The sequence below is a fragment of the Manis javanica genome, chromosome 2 (genome assembly GCF_040802235.1).
Source record: "Manis javanica isolate MJ-LG chromosome 2, MJ_LKY, whole genome shotgun sequence".
Classification (NCBI taxonomy): Eukaryota; Metazoa; Chordata; class Mammalia; order Pholidota; family Manidae; genus Manis; species Manis javanica.
In genome coordinates this window covers 91,530,161-91,547,935 of record NC_133157.1, presented here as the reverse complement: position 1 = coordinate 91,547,935, position 17,775 = coordinate 91,530,161, and the positions used below count along the sequence as shown (strand labels likewise).

The window sequence follows — 17,775 nt, the reverse complement described above, 5'->3', positions numbered from 1 at the left end:
TCCTTGGTTAGGTTTATTCCTAGGTATTTGATTTTTTTTGATGCAATTGTGAATGGGATTGTTTTCCTGATTTTCTTTCTGCTGGTTTATCATTAGTGTATAGGAATGCAACATATTTCTGTGTATTAATTTTGTATCCTGCAACTGCTGAATTCAGATATTCTGGTAGTTTTGGAGTAGATTCTTTAGGGTATTTTATGTACAGTGTCATGACATGTGCAAAACAGTGACAGTTTGGCTTCTTCCTTACCAATCTGGATGCCTTTTATTTCTTTGTGTTGTCTGATTGCTGTGGCTAGGACCTCCAGAACTATGTTGAATAAAAGCTGGGAGAGTGGGCATCCTTGTCTTGTTCCCGATCTTAGGGGAAATGCTTTCAGCCTCTCACTGTTATTGCAGGATTTGTGTCAAGCACCAATGAAGACTTAACACAGTGAGTCAGCTTTGGCAGACATTGTTGAGCTGGTAGCTACCTGCAGACCAAGTAGGAGAGGTGGGCCTAACTAATGTTTGTTGACTAGCTCTGAGGACAAGTTGCTCTTTTCCAAGTGCTCTCCTGATCTTCTGGTAAAGTTTGCTCCCCAAATACTTTCCATGGAAGGCTCTGTATCCTTTATCTGTTGCTGCTTAACAAGTTATGACAAATGTGGCACTAAAAACAACACTGTTCTCTGGGTCAGACATCTGGCACTGCATGGCTCTCGAGGCCTTCCAAGGCAGAGATTAAAGTGTCTGCGAGCCACCTTCTCCTTTGGGTGCTTGGGATCCTCCTACAAGTGCACATAGCCGTGGCAGAATCCATTTTCTGTGGTTGTAGGACAAAGGTCCCCATTTCTTGCTGGCTGTCACCTACGGGCCAGTCTCAGCTCCTAGAATATCATCCACATTTTCTTATGATTACACCTGCACCTCCCAACCAGTCAGGGCTTTGAATCCTTCCAACTTCTTCTTCTGTCATTAGCCAGAGAAAACTGTAAGCTTTTGACGGGGCTCATTAGATTAAATAAGGCCCATCTAGTAAAGTCAACCATACTGTATAAACATACCCACAAGGGCAGTATCTCACTGTTCTCACAGGTTCCAGGGGTGAGGGGGAGGTAGAATTCTGCCTGCCACAGCTCTCATTAGTGAGTCTGTACATGGGGACCATTAACATGTGGCAAAGCACTTAGGGTGTGGGTGCAGACGGACAATGGCCTATAGGTAGAGGATCTTGTCGTCATACATTTATATGTGATGTTTCTGCAGAAAGAAACATTCTGTATCCCACGCTTCTCTTTTTCTCCACATTCTCTTTTATTTTCTGTGCTTAGAATAGAAACCATCTTCATGTGGGTTTGCACACTTATCAGTCTGTAGTTTGTGTGACCATCACAAATCACCACTATGTTTAATGATGTTTCTTGCCTACTAGGTACAATTCCAGAGTGTTCTTTAAAGAAGATGCATCTTTATTTTCACAGATGACATCATACTCTATTTCAATATGTGACGTTCTTATGCTCTGCATTTTTTGTGGGGGGGATTAGAGAATGTTGCATGAATGGGGGGGATTGAAGCTTTCATTTATTCAACAGATCTTTTTGAGCATTTGCTGTGTGTGAAAATTGGTAGCGCCACAGGCACATGCAGAGCCAAGGTGCCTGGTCTCTTGCTGGGGAGGGTAAATGCTGGTCAGGAGGCAGCCGCACAGATACATCGCAGCATGTCTTCCTCATACGCTGAAGTAGACAAAAATGTAACAGGGGCATAGAAACTTGAGATACAGGTGTAATTTCACTTTGTCTGTTGAGAAGAGTCATGATAGCTCTCACTGTTCCAGAGCAAACTGCTATCTCAGAGCAGATTATTCTGGATGAGCCTAGAAGCAGGGATCACCAGGAATTCTGGGTATTCATTGATGGCTTTCACCAGTAGGTGAGAGGACAGGAGTCATGCACCTTGAGAGTGCATACAACTTGCCGTAATGGGAGCTTCCAGTCTGTGTTACTATGTGCGTGTGTTCAGAATTTTATTAAATGCCTAAGATACCAGAAGAAACCAATACTTGGTTCTGTTCAGCAGAATGAAAGGGATGGATCCTTAATTCGATCCTCAGCTCCTGAGAGCAGTTTTTCTGGGCCAGGGATTAAAGCAGAATCAGAATGATGAAATGTTTCCAGAATCTTGTTTTCCAAATTGGTTAGTTTTCCTCCAAACAGGTGGATCTCTCAATATATCTTCCAGGAATCTAGGCAGGCACTGGTGAATGGGCTGAAGGCCTGCATGTGAGGTTGGTGTCCTGTGGGGGCTGGGTGACCTGACTCTATAGCAGCGGTTCTCCAATGGAGATGCTGTCCCCAGGACACACTGGGCAATGACCGGAAGACACCTGTGGTGGTCCCCACTGGGATGCAGGTGCTGTGGGCATTGAGAGTAGTGGGGTCAGACCAGGAACGCTGCTCAACTTCTCACCATACCTAGGAAGGCAACACCCCCACCCCTGCCATGAAGGATTATCTAGCACAAGATTTCAGTAGTGTTAAGAAATCCTGGAGCAGACTAAAGACAGATGGTGAAATTCTCCTGAAAGAGGCAGGGTTGAAAAATGACCCCAGAAGTTGTCAAAAATAGCAGCAACCAGTTTGTTCCCAGTGGCGGGTTACCGACATGTGTTTTTGGTTTCCCTTCAGCCAGCATAGAGCGTTGGCAAGAACGTGATGCATTTCTGCCGCATTCTATTATTGTGTATCGGGATGGGTGGGAGATGGTCAGCTTCAGGCATTGACTGACCATGAGATACCTCAGTTTATGTCCTCCTTTTAAGGATCTTTACAAACAACAAATGTAGGTAGGTATATAAGTGGTAAAGTGCAGATTTTGTAAATTCACAGTTTTGTCTTTGAAAAAAATCTAAGAGTTATGCATGAATTGAGTGAGAGAGAGTGTGCATGATCCGGAGGGCTTAGAGTAACTGGGTAGGGAGAAAGCAGACCCTTCCCCTTTGGCTTTGTGCTCCATGCCCAAGTCAAAGGACAGAGTAGAGTTGGAATATGGCAAGACAGATTGATTTCCCCATGGAACCAGTAGGAATAGTTCTATTTTTCCCACCTCCCTCTAAGCCTGATGTTAGGAGGGCTTGTGAACCTCAGGTATTCATTAAAAACTCTTGAGCATAGCCTGTCAATGGGTTGTACTTACCCACCACCTTTATCCTGGAATCCTGTAGGTCAAAGGGCTGGAGATTCCTCCCTCCTGCCTCTTCTGGCCTCATCTATTTGTCAATGACACTGGTACCCAGCATAGATGGTAGAAGAGACCCTTCCCCTAGAACGTGGGTGGCTGTGCATGCCCATGCACCCCAATCAAGGACCCCAGTTGCCTCCTCTCTTCTGTTTTGAACAGGGGCAGAGAAACTGTTGGCAGTCTTTTCAGGTCAGCTGATGGGTTTGGAAGAGGGATTTCATGAGATCAGCCAGGGCTTGTGGCTTTTCCAATGGGGAATTGTGCTTTTAATTGAGCAGGTTAGTCATGGAGAAGGGTTGATAGTAAAAGCATGGACCGGCCAGGCTGGATGGTCCCGTCTTTATTACACCTTTCAGGCTCCCACATCTCTTGCACCGGCATCTGAAGGGCGCCTTCTCCTGGCCGAGAGTGCAGTCTCGCTGCTGGTCCAGGGGTGAGTGGGTCCACTGGTTCTGGAGTTGGTGGGGAGGCTGATGGTGGCAGGGTGTCTGAGACCAGGAGCTGGGTGCTGATGGCCTTGGGATTGCATAAGGTGGGGGCAATATTGGCTCTTCCTCTGTATCACCAGCAAGAATTTGCGGAGGCTCAGGCTTCTGTTGATTCTTTGTGGGCTGCTTTGTTGAGGCGACAAAGACCCTACTTTGTCCCTGCCTGCTGCAAGTGAATCGCACCCAAGGGGGAAGGGTCTGGGCAACTCCTAACTGGGAGTTAATGTATGGGAACTGATTAGGATGACCTGGATTTCTAGTGATGACCTGTTAGACTTGGTGGATTGTTGGGACATCTAGGGCCCCCTCTGGAGGCCACCCTACACTAAAGGTGGGCTATACAGATTCACACAGGGTTTTCAACCTGCTAGGAGTTCATTTTACTCTGTAGTTTTCTAAAAATTCATTCATTCCTGAAATTTTTGATCATGGTGTCAAGAACTGTGGGTTTGCTGTGCCCTGACCCCATAACGTGTCTGTGAACATGGTGTGACAACAGACAAGGGAGGGGGTGCCCCCTTCAGAGAGGAGACCAGCCAGATGCCCATCCGTTCATGCTCCTCACAGAGACTTTGGTCAGCCTTGATTAAGGTGCACCCATAAAAGTCCTGGACCAGGTTAGCCGAAACTGAGTCACCATTATGTTGTGGCAGCCGAGACCTGGGACAGAGACCCCTGCATGCCTGGACATGAGATAATACCCTGGGCACCCAAACCAAGCCCTCTCCTCGTGCCCTTCCTCACATCTTTCTGTCCCAGGGCTGCTGAAGGGGGACAGCTGGTGCCCTGAGAATGGCTCAAATTCTGACCCAACACCCGGCTCCAGGTTTCAATTCCTGACCCCAGAATGCAATGCCCTTCCTCCAGATGAACACCTCCGAATGGACTGGGGTGGGGGGTCCAAAACAGATGTCCCTCCCCCCATCACCTGCCCCCCCCCAGCATTTGATTCTATAGCATAGTAAGATGCTATAGAGTCACTATTTGATAATAGGGGGTAATGTACTAACCACAGTGTTGCTCATGTGAAACCTGAGGTTGCAAAATGAAAAAGAAGACCAAAAGGGGTGCAGTCAGGATTCACAAAAAAGTAATCTGTGATCAAGAAATGGGCATCTAGCCTTTCCAAGCCATCTCCCTGCCCCCTCAACCCATGGTCCTCTGTAATGAATGAGCTGGGCCTTCAGCAACCAGCCCTGGTGAACGGTCAGTGCTTAGCAATGAGGGAAGTGACCTGGCAGGCAGAGTCGGGGTGGAGGAGAGAACCTGGGCCCCACTGCTCCTGGGATGGAGTCCCCAGACTCAATTCTGTTTACAGCCCCTCATCGCCCCAGGGGCTGCAGTCGCCTCGCCTCAGCTGATAGAATCAGAATCACAGACACTGATGATCCCAGGACTCCATCTTCCCTGGTGAGTCTGGGTTCTTCAGGATGAGCTTCACACAAAAATAGAGAAATTACATGCACATTTTTTTAATGATATATATTTGTTTTATTATTATCACCCAGTGTAAACATTCATATTTTTTACATGAAATGGAAAAATAAGTCAGTATTAAACCTCCCTATGGACTGCAGCTTTATTTTTAAAGGACTAAAATGTCTCATGAAGTATCATTTTTATTGATGAGAAAATTAAGAACTCTTTGAAAAAGTAAATATTTAAGATTTTGCTTCAAAATAGAAGACAGCTTTTTTTTTTTAAAGGATCAGAGTGGCATTGAAATAAAACTTTCTCTAATGATATTCTACAAAACATTCACTTCACCAATTAGATTTTGTATCTGGAAAAATAACATGACCTCTCATATTTAAAAGAATGGAAGCCTTTAAGGTATTTCAAACCTGTGACCATGTATCAGCGTGTTTTTCTTCAGCATTCACATCTTCTGAGTTCTTAGGAAGGTCAGGTTCACCTTGGGCAGCTAACTCTTTCCACCTCTGTTCTTCTGGTTGATGTCCACCAGGTTGTTTTTGAAGCTCTTCAGGTCCACACTTTCAAGGGAGGTGTCCTGGAAATAGGTTCCATTGTTCATGGGGCCTTTCTTATTGGATAGTCTGCTTGCCCCATCGGAAGAAGTTTCTGCTTTTGAGGCTTCCTCTAGAAGAGGAATAATAATTTTCTCTGTTGATTCTGTCAGAAGAGAAAATGTTGGCTCTACTATAAAATCAATGAAATCTATTTGTGACTGGGCCACTGATATGTTGACTTCTGATCACAAAGTAGGGAAAATGGAAGCTCTAATTCAGCTTCATCTCCCTGTAGGAAAAACTCCTTCATCAGGGCCATGGTCCACTGTGGTGCAGCCTCCAGGATTTGGCTGGGTTGCTGATGTTTGCTGCATGGAGAATCAGGGACATGGTTTTGGCTTTGCCAATCCCTTCAGGCTGCTGCAAACTATTATATTTTTAATTTGCTGGAAATGACCCAACATGTCTGTAGACAAAACCATTTCAATCATTAGATTCTGAAGATCCCTCCAAGTCATCTTTGGATAAATTTATCAAGACATTCAGTTGTTCTTGCATAAGTCAATAAGCTACACTTACGTGGTGATTCTCAAGGTCAGAGCGATCATTATGCAAAATAGCAATATCTGACCATGTTTGAATATGAAAGTTGTTTGTGGTTCCTGTACATTCATAGTCATGGTTGGCAGCAGCAAAGACCATTGCTAAAATTTCCAGTTCAGTGAAGCATGATATAATGCACAGTTTGAGTGACATCAGTTGCATGAATCAAAATGTGATAGGGATTTTTGATAACCAACTTCAAAATTAGCTTCTGCAAAGGAAATTGGGCAAGAAACAGGAATCTTGAAATGGTTGATAAGATCATATCTGGTAAACTAAGCTTAAGTTTTTAACATTAACTGTGATTGGTACATGGTGGGGAAAGGTGAAGGTATAATATGCTGTGTTTTCCAAATTTATTTCCCTAGAATTTTTTTTCAGGAAATCCCACTTGGAGGGTGTTGGCTGGTGCTATTTGCTCCATGCCACGCCTGCACAGTATGCTGTGGCCAGAGAGGGTCATGCCACATTTTTTATTTATGCATCTGTCTCCCTGTCTGCAAAATCATCCTTGGTAGGCACAAGGACAGGATGCGGGGTGGCTTTAGTGATTGAGCTGGTCAATTTATCCACACATAAAAAACATATGGTTTAGCAAATTTTTTTTTCAGAATATGAACATTTATTACTACTCTTGTTTTCACCATCAAAACTTATGATATTGGTCTCTCCTGTGTAAGGCCAAAAGAGAGACACTGGCTACTTTGGCAACCTTAAAGCGGGGTCCAGGAAGGTCACCAACAGCATGACCTTTTCAGTCAATTCCAGCAACCAGAACTTCATTTTCTTCACTATTATTGGATACAAACGATGCGGTTTTTTTTAGCCATTTGATCAGCTGGACTGCGGCACACTTCCTGATGGAAGAATTTGGCTATTTGGCTTTTAATGTTTACTTTAGTTTTTTTTTAATGGACTGGATTTTCTTTTTATTTTGTTCTTTTAATATGACTGAACATCAATATTTGCAAATGAAAAATTTTGGAGGATGACAAATGTTCAATGAGTGCAGTCAAAAGTTATGTTTCAGACTATTTTTCACAGTTCAGGCAGGTTAATATGAAAGGAAAGTCTCCTAGAGAATGATGAGCCTTTGTAGTTTTTCCCAAACGGAACAAGGATCAGTCATGTCACCATGAATTTAATACTGGCTCTTGTGTTTTCTTTTGCAGTCTCTTAGATTTGGATTATGTTCAAGGATACATGGCCTTTTGTCTCTTAAGTCCATTTAAGAGTTAATTTCCCAGGTTTGACATTCAGCTCAGGAGTTTCAACAGCAATTAATCAGAACTGTGCCTATCAGAAACATCATTAATCTTTAGCAGACAAAAGCAGTTAATGTTTGCAACCCAACTTCAATGGGCTTTGATATCAAGTGGGAGAAACAGTTTAAAGAGTTAGAACCAAAATCTGAGAGTCACTCAAGTCCTGGAGGAAACATTTGTTTCAGCTGCAGGTGATGAGAACAGTCACTTCCAGGTTGAACACTATCTAGGTACCTGTGCATTAGGGCGCATGGTTGTCTCCTCCAGATTTCAGTCCAAAGCTGTTCTCCGCCTTCTCCCCCTGGAAGAGCTCATTTCTTTCTGATTTCAGCTGTCACCTCAATGCCTCAGTGTAGGTGACTCGTGGATTCATTCAGTTACTCAGCAGGTACCAAATTCCCAGGGCTGTAATGACTGCTGGCATAACAACTTGCATTTACTTTTTTTATTATAATTTTTTAATTAAGGTATTATTGATATACACCCTTATGAAGGTTTTACATGAAAAACAATATGGTTACTACATTTGATAAGGAAAATATTCAACACAGCCATGAAGGTCAGGAAACCACATTTTTCCTCCAGTTGGCAAAGCACTCCCAGCTTCCTCCAGGCTCCTCTTTTGCCCTGCACATGCCATGATGCCACATATCAAAATAATATAAATTGCTCCCCTTGCTTGTGCTCAGGGCTCAGACCTTGGGAGATTACTTCCCTCTGAGCCCGCCGGTGTAAAATAAACCTCAACACTCCAAGACCTCTGAGTGCCGCTTGGTTCTTCCATCAGTGATCCAGTCCAGGTTTTTCCTTGCATCCCTGAGATGAATCCCACTTGATCATGGTGTATGATCCTCCTGATGTATTTTTGAATATGGTTTGCTAATATTTTGTTGAGTATTTTTGCATCTATGTTCATCAGGGATATTGGTCTGTAGTTTTCTTTTTTTGTGTTGTCTTTGCCTGGTTTTGGTAGTAGAGTGATGCTGGCTTTGTAGAATGAGTTTGGAAGTATCCCCTTCTCTTTTGTTTTTTGGAAAACTTTAAGGAGAATGGGTATGCTGTCTTCTGGTAAAATTCAGTGGTTCAGTGGTGAAGCCATCTGCTCTTGGGCTTTTGTTCTTGGGTAGTTTTTTGATTTCCAATTCAATTTCATTTGTGGTAATTGGTCTGTTCAGTTTTTCTGTTTCTTCCTGGGCCAGTCTTGGAAGGTTGTATTTTTCTAGAAAGTTGTCCATTTCTTCTAGGTTATCCAGCTTGTTAGCATATAGATTTACATAGTATTCTGTAGTAATTCTTTGTATTTCAGTGGCATCCATAGTGATTTTTCCTTTCTCATTTCTGATTCTGTTTATGTGTGTAGATTCTCTTTTTTTCTTGATATGTCTGGCTAGGGGTTTATCTATTTTGTTTATCTTCTCAAAGAACCAGCTCTTGCTTTCATTAAATCTTTCTATTGTTTTATTGTTCTCAATTTTATTTATTTCTTCTCTGATCTTTATTATGTCCCTCCTTCTACTGCATTTGGGCCTCATTTTTTCTTCTTTTTCCAGTTTCAATAATTGTGAATATAGACAGTTTATTTGGGATTGTTCTTCCTTCTTTAAACAGGCCAGAATTGCTATATACTTTCCTCTTAGAACTGCCTTCACTGCACCACACAGAAGTTGGGGCATTGAGCTGTTGTTGTCATTTGTTTCCATATATTGCTTGATCTCTGTCTTCATTTGGTCATTGATCCATTGATTATTTAGGAGCATGTTTGTTAAGCTTCCATGTGTTTGTGAGCCATTTTGTTTTCTTCATACAATTTAGTTCTAATTTCATACCTTTGTGATCTGAGAAGTTGGTTGGTACAATTTGAATCAATCTGAATTTGCTGAGGCTCTTTTTGTGGCCTAGTATGTGATCTATTCTGGGAAGTGTTCCATGTGCACTTGAGAAGAATGTGTATCCTGCTGCTTTTGGGTGGAGTGTTCTGTAGATTTCCGTTAGGTCCATCTGTTCTAATGTGTTGTTCAGTGCCTCCATCTCCTTACATATTTTCTCTCTGGGTGATCTGTCCTTTGGAGTGAGTGGTGTGTTGAAGTCTCCTAAAATGAAAGAAACCTATAATTATTTATAACCCTTAATTAAGCTCAGTTTCAAGGTTTAAATTCTACATTTGCCTGCATTGCTAGTGATGCAAGGGAGGGATCCTTGGAGGCAAATGGCACTTTGATGTTTTAGGAGAATTGTTGGGAAAAGAAAGGGACTTGGGCAAGGGGAAGAAGAGGGAGAAGGTACAGAAGGAGGGGTGTTATAAAGATAAAGGTAATAAGGAGAAGTGGGTAGAGGGACACAACTGAAGGACAAGAGAGGCAGGTTCACTGGGGAAATGAGTCTAGTTTATCCATGCTTAAGTTTGTCAAATTGTTCACTTGCTGTGGCCAATTTGTTAGGGAAACAATTTTTGATTCATACTCTTATGCACAAAGGAGAATCAAGTCAAATTTTTTTAATAAAAAAAAAGTAAACCAATGGAGAAAAAGAAAAACAATTTTTTTTGGAGACCCCAGCATATCAATAAAAAATGTGCTGCCCATTGGACACATGGAATCTTATTTCTCTACTTTTCCAAGGTACCTCTCAAACGAACATTTTGATGAAATCAAGCATTCTCTGAAGTTGGCACTGAAGACCCAAATCATACTTGGTGAAGGTGCCATTTACAAAGGGCACAAGAATTAGGAGTGCAGTGCATACATGGAAGAAGTAGGGATTTTTCCTGCCAGAGGAGAGGACTTAGATTTAGTTAACCCCAAAAGAGCTGGTAATGGTTGCTAGAAATGTAACATTTATGCACCTCGTGTCTTGGGGCCCCAAAATGACAGTTGGCTGCCTCTGAACACAGACTTTACAATCTCCTCAGCCAGTGGAAAACCAGATAGAATTCTCTCTCAGGATACAGGATCTAGATGGAAGAAGACCTGGACAGATGGTTTGATCAGTGACCTTCAGCCAAGTTTATCCAGGTAGATGTCAGTCAAACTCACTGGTCCCAGAGGCCAACTCAAACAAGATTCATAAGGTCCATTCCTCATTCTACCCTCTGATTCTCATCATGACACACCTTTGCCCAGCACAACACAAAGCTGTAACACCAAAGACAGATGAAAGAATGTCCAGATCCCACCAAGGAGGTCAAACACATGGAGACCAAAAACAAAACCCAGGCCCCAAACTGAGAAAATATAGCCTGAAAACTCACACACAGAGCACAGTTGAGATCCAGTGCTGACTCACCACATCATCCCAGCCTCGGCAAGCTGCAGGCTGCAAGGCACGGGGGCCTCAGAGGGGACACACTTGCCTGAGGGCTGGGTTCTGCAGCAATGGACAGCTCACGCTGGGTCTTGGGAGGACCCCACGATGAACTGTCTGTAAACAAAGCCAACCAAGTGAGAATAAGCAAAGGATATTTATTCAGAGCTTGTTGGAGCAAGGAAGTCAACCGCCATCACTTGGGTTGTGGCAGAGACTCAGAATCAGGCAGAGGAGTGGGAAACCATCATTGTGGGGAATGGGAAGGCCTCACTTCTGCTCTGATTGGGGGCCATGGGCAGGGGCAAGCTGCAGTGAGCAGTCCAGGTACAGGGCATCCTCTGTTGTTATCAGGGGTATATATTTGGCTTTCTCTTTTTGGTCTTAAGTTGGGAATGGAGACCAACAGGGAAGCTCTGTTATAAATACAGCCATTTGGGGCCAACTGTTACAAGGGTTATTTAAAGTCCTGAGCTGGTTGCTAGATACTACAGTCAACTTCCTACAAGGCTAACGTACAAGGAGTAGGCCTACCTCCTGGGCTGAAAACTGTTGATACTTGGTTGGTCCTTGGGTTGATTGCTGCTGATTGTGGGACCTATTTTTATATGTGATACCTATGGATCATTTGTAATTTTAGTGTCTCACTGTAGACTGGGGGTCAGAAACCAGGTCAATGCTAAGAAAATGCGTGATCAGGGCTGGAGAGATTTTATAGACATTGATGACCCAAGGACCCCATCTACCTTGATGAGACCAGGTCCTTCAGGAAGAGCGTCACAAAAGAAGAGAGAAATTACAAGCAGATTGTCGATTTATTCATTGGAGTCCTCCACATACTCAAAATAATGTTCCACGGTAATGACAGGAAGGCCTTGGGAAGGAAAAGGCAGAGTCAGGCCTGAGGAGAGAACCTGGGCCCCACTGCTCACAAGATGGTGAGGCCCAACCCCAGACTGAGTTCCATCCCCAGCTCTGCATCCCCTGCCGGGCTTCAGTTGCCTCGCCCCTGCCATGTGGAGTAGGTCTCTGATCTCCAGGCCAGTCCCAGCCCTCGGATTCCATAACGGACCATGAAGGAAGGCCCATGTCGCCCTGTCCCCCAAGAGGCCGTCTCTGTGTCCCTGGATTTCTGGGCCTGAAGTTGCCTTCCACCCTCCTTCCCTCCCCTGCTGCTTTCCTTTCCCACCTCTCCTGATTAGCGCTCATTTCCTTGCTCCTTGTCAGCTTCTACAGGCCATATTGTTGTACAATGAGGGCACACTGGAGGAAGCCTGGAGATGCACCCCACCTTCTCCAGTTCATCCTACATGGGGAGCGCCTGTGGGGTGTGCTGGCCCTGTGGGAGACCCCACATATCTAGTGACTGTCTTGTGTCTGAAATGATCCTAGGTTCTTGATGGACATTTAAATCTCACAACACCAAACATTTTCTGAAAATGAAACACAAGATTGGAGGTAAAGGAACTTGTCAAAATACCCCTAGTCTGTGTGTGAAGAACAACATGGTGGCGCAGGCACAGGGTACCCACCAGGATTGGTGCTGGGCCCCAAAAAGTCCCACAGGGAGGGGCCTCTGGAGGCCTGAGGGAAGGTTATGGGATGGGGATATGGCTGGGCTCTGGGGCAGGGCGGTACTGTGTGGCCAGAACACTGGGATCTGAGAGGACCAGTAGCCCCCTGCCCTGCTGCCCCAGGCTCTGTTCGTGGGCCTGGGCACCTGAAGCCAGCTCAGTAGGCCATGAGAGCAGGTGTGCTGCAGCCAGCAGCCCTTCCCGCAGCCATCTAGCATCCTTGAAGCCATGGAGGCCCCTGGGCAAGTGCGAGGGTCCCAGGAAAGCAGGTGCCAGGTGGAATGTGGGCAGGGACAGAGAAACATGCCCCAGGATGTGCTACCACGTGACTTCTACACAAGGATCTGGGAGCACGTGCAGGGGCAGAGTGGAAATGTTGTCTCTGCCACGAGCCCTGGGAAAACCCATTTGATCAGGAACATGAGGACAGGACAGAAAGCTACCCACTGGATGCTGCAAGTGCAGGGGAGGGTCTGCTCCCAACCCTCCTGGCACCCATGGGAGAACTTCTCTGCAGGCTAAAGGGCAGGTGACAGAGCTGTGTCCCGCCAGAGAACCATCATCACGGAGGAACACTAAACAAAGCAGCCTCCTGCTCTGTTCCCACCACATGTTACCCCAGGACCAAAGGCTTTGGTGCTTTGCAGAGGCAACGCCAACAAGCCCTGGCTTAGGAAAGATCATCTTTAAGTAAGAAGCAAGAAAAGTTGATTATATGCACAGCACTCTCAAAACGCAAAGGCATAGTACCTCCACTATTGGGTATTTAAAATACGAGAACAAAATGCTCCTCCACACGTTTCCTTTGCCTTTCTGATACCGCGCTTCCCATCCTCAGTCTCCAGAGCTGCAGGTGGAACCCCGCTCCTCTGGCCCAAGGTAGTTCCCTACCTGGACAGTCCTTCTCTTCACTGATGCCGCTGAGGAAGCTCTCCACATCGCTGTCTTTAAAGACACAAACACAAACAGGAAGGTTATGAGAGAAAGGGGCTCCCACTGTACCTCCTCCTGTTGGAGACATGCTGACCCACAGCATCACCCTGCTCTCTCCCTGGGTCCTCAGACCTTCCCTGGGCTCCGTGGGATCAGAACCCTTCAACAAGACATTGATTACAGATGCAAAGCTTCAGATGAGAGGGAGGATCCTCCTTCAGCCTGTCACTCGGGCCATTTCCACCAGGCCATTCTCGCTCTCACCTGCAGAACCATCACCCTGAAGTTCCAACTGTTGGGGGGAGGTTACCTTCGACGTGTTGACAGGTCAGAAGCCTAGGACGCTTCCAATAAAATGGGCAATGATCACTCTGGGAAGATGGAGACGTCCTCTCCGTGTGGCGAACATCCACGGGACGATGAGGTTCTACTAAACTACAATATTCTCCACAGAGGAATCATGATTCAAAAGGAAGCCAAAACCATAAGTCACCTTGTTTTATATTTCTACTCACTTAGAGACCTCCTCTCAGCTTCCTTCCTGGCAAAGGCTTTCAGAGGAAACTAAGAGCCTATTTTGCCTTTTCCCACAGACCAGTTAAATACCATTATGGCTGCTAGTGTTTAACAGCCATTGCACAAACAGCCTTGAGGAGAATTCAACAGCCTACTCAGAGGTGAGGTTTATTATGAAATGAAGTTGTTATTGGCTGAGTCATGGTGACTCCAAATTTGTTTTGCTTTGAGAGCCCTGTGAACACTTTCCTGGGTGGGGATGGGGTTTTTTATTTATTTGTGTGTCTGTTTGTTTTTTCAGATTACTTGAGGTGTATCTGGCATACAATGAATTACAGATATTGAAATTGTACAATTCTATACATGTGGACATACATAACTATTGAGGAAGCAAGGTGATGGGATTTTTTCTTACTGGGAAAGTTCATACTGGCAACTGTGCTGCTTGGGAGGATATAAATCTAGGGAAGCAGAAGCATGCACATGTACACACTCAGAATCCCACCTTATCAACTGACATACAGACACAGCTCATCTCCCTGTACCCTACCCACCACCTGTACTACTTCTAGAAATGTGACCATAGTTCTCTGCCTGGAAAATACTATTTTTTTGTTCAATTCACCTCTAATCCTTGACAATATGGCTGTAAAATGTGCAGTGCAAAGGGACCTTTTTTTTTTAAGGAAGTTGATCCTGGCAAGTTCAGTGTAAGTGTGACACATCCCCTGGAAAAACACACCACCCCATCCCACTGTCTATCTCTCTTTCTCTCTCTCACACACACCCCCACTCATTCACAATCACACTCTGTAGAGTCGCACAAAACATCCCCAAGCCTTGTGCACACAACCTGATCCCACATAAAAGGAACGCAATCCTGGAGCACAGGCAATGGACTGAGAGGAAATGTTGTCTCTGCCACCAGCCCTGGGAGCACCTTTTTGATCAGGAACATGAGGACAGGACAGGAAGCTGCCCACTGGATGCTGCAAGTGCAGCGGAGGGTCTGCTCCCCACCCTCCTGGCAACCATGGAAAAACTTGTCTGCAGGCTCAAGTGCAGGTGACACAGCTGTGTCCTGCCAGAGAGCCACCATCCGAGAGGAACACCCAACCCAGCAGCCTCCTGCTCTGTTCCCACCACATGCTACCCAGGACCAAAGGCTTTGGTGCTCTGCAGAGGCAAAGCCAACAAGCCCTGGCCTAGGAAAGATCGTCTTTAAGTAAGAAAGCAAGAAAAGCTGATTATAGGCACAGTACTCTCAAAACCCAAAGGCATAGTACCTCCGCTATTGGGTATTTAAAATACGAGAACAAAATGCTCCTCCACACGTTTCCTTTGCCTTTCTGATACCGCGCTTCCCATCCTCAGTCTCCAGAGCTGCAGGTGGAACCCCGCTCCTCTGGCCCAAGGTAGTTCCCTACCTGGACAGTCCTTCTCTTCACTGATGCCGCTGAGGAAGCTCTCCACATCGCTGTCTTTAAAGACACAAACACAAACAGGAAGGTTATGAGAGAAAGGGGCTCCCACTGTACCTCCTCCTGTTGGAGACATGCTGACCCACAGCATCACCCTGCTCTCTCCCTGGGTCCTAAGACCTTCCCTGGGCTCCATAGTGTCAGAGCCCTTCAACAAGACATTGATCACAGATGCAAAGCTTCAGATGAGAGTGAGGATCCCCCTTCACCCTATCACTTGGCCCATTTCCACTGGGCTATTCTCGCTCTCACCTGCAGAACCTTCACCCTGAAGTCACAACTGTGGGGGGAGGTTACCTTTGATGTGTTCACTCTTCCGAAGACTAGGCGGCTTCAAATGAAATGCCCAATGACCACTCGACGACGATGGAGATGTTCTCTCCGTGTAGGCAACATCTATGGGACGATGAGATTCTACTGAACTACAATGTTCTCCACAGAGGAGTCATGATTCAAAAGGAAGCCAAAACTGAAAGTGACCTTGTTTTACATTTCTACTCACTTAAGAGACCTCCTCTCACCTTTTTTCCTGGGAAAGGCCTTCAGAGGAAACCAAGGCCCTATTTTGCCTTTTCCCACAGGCCAGTTAAATATCATTATGGCTGCTTGTGTTTAACCACCATCGCTCAGACAGGCTTCAGGACATTTCAATAGCCTACTCAGAGGTGAGATTCATTATGAAATGAAGTTGTTATTGGCTGAGTCATGGTGACTCCAAATTTGTTTTGCTTTGAGAGCCCTGTGAACACTTTCCTGGTGGGGATGGGGTTTTTTGTTTATTTTTGTGTCTTTTTGTCTTTTCAGATTATTTGAGGTGTATCTGGCATATAATGAAATACACATATTGAAACTGTGCAGTTTTATACATGTGGACATACATAACTACTGAGGAAGCAAGGTGATGGGATTTTTTCTGACTGGGAAAATTCATACTGGCAGCTGTGTTGCTCAGGGGGATATAAATCTAGGGAAGCAGAAGCACACACACATACACACTCAGAATCCCACCTTATCAACTGACATACAGACACAGCTCATCTCCCTGCACCCAACCCACCACCTGGGGACTATGCGACTGCTTCTAGAAATGTAACCATAGTTCTCTGCCTGGAAAATCCTATTTTTTGTTTAACTTCACCTCTAATCCTCATTCCAGTGGGAACCCAGAGTTAAATGGCTCCTCTAACTAAAGACAGCAAGGGTTTTCCCCAACAAGTGAGTGACTTCAGAATACGTACCACTTTCACTTGTTCCTGAAGCCATCTGCAATTACAGAAAAGAAAACCATGAGAATCACGTCACCCTACACAGGGACTGCACAGATCTTAATTCTCTAGGTGAGTTTAGCAAACCAGATAGGACACTGAGGCTGTGTCAATGTCCCCCACAGTAGGTGGAAGCTGATTTTCCTGGAGGCTGTCTCTCAAGTCCACTGAGATTGGCAATGACAAAACTCTCAATCCAAGGAGGAGAAATTGCTGCTGAGAAACAGGCTCCCCAACCACACTATTTGTATGCAGGTTTGGTGTGGCCCGTGGCAAGTGTCCTCTTGAATCAGGGGTCACTTGGCCAGAGATGACCACCCAACACTCTCCCTGCCAGAGAAACTGTATGTATCATCTGTAATGTACACTGTCAAATTTTCCACTGAATTTGATTGGAAAATGTTAAAAAGACACAGGCCAAATGTGGTGTGACTTCTGCCAGGTCAAGTCACCAAACCAGAGCTCTTTACCAAACTCGATGGCAATTTCAACCTCCCCCAAAATGTAGTCACTCAGGAATTTTCTGGTCAGCACTGATAAGAAAATGTCCCATGTGTCCTCTCCATCCCCCAAAGGAATCCACCCAATAGAACACTTTTGTTCCCAGATGAAGATGTCCTCACCTGAAATAGTCCTTTTTTACTTTTTATGACTTCCTTCTCTGGCCTGTAAAAACCTCTCCCTATCGTAGCCCTTGGGAGCATCTCTGTAGTTGCTACAAGGGATGCTGCCCAATTCATGAATCGCTTAATGAAGCCAATTAGATCTCCAAATTTACTTGGGTGAATTTTGTTTTTTAACAAAAGGAAAGATATCAAGAAAGCAACATTTCTACCTCAGAGAGAGCAACAGTCTGTTCCTCAGCAAGAGGCACAGTCTCCTCTGCCTGGTCCATAGGAAAGACCTCGGTTACTGCGTTAAGGGATAACAAGAAAGACACAGAGTAGCTGTTAGTCCATTGGTGGTGCTGCTCAAGAATGACTCAGGGAGGGATGCTTGATATGGACATGGGGCCAGAAAGTACAGAAGCAGGTGGTTACCAAGCATGACTGAACCACTGCTATGGGCCATCCCTGACAATATGGCTGAAAAATGTGCAGCGTGAAGGCACTTTTTTTTTTAAGAAAGTTGATCCTGGCAAGTTTAGTGTTAGTG

At 45.1% G+C, this 17,775-nt stretch overlaps 1 pseudogene; it reads right to left on the bottom strand.

Annotated features, from left to right (window-relative positions):
- Nucleotides 1-5,551: 5,551 nt before the first annotated feature.
- LOC140845557 (dual specificity calcium/calmodulin-dependent 3',5'-cyclic nucleotide phosphodiesterase 1A-like) lies at nucleotides 5,552-13,446 on the bottom strand (annotated as a pseudogene).
- Nucleotides 13,447-17,775: the final 4,329 nt, after the last annotated feature.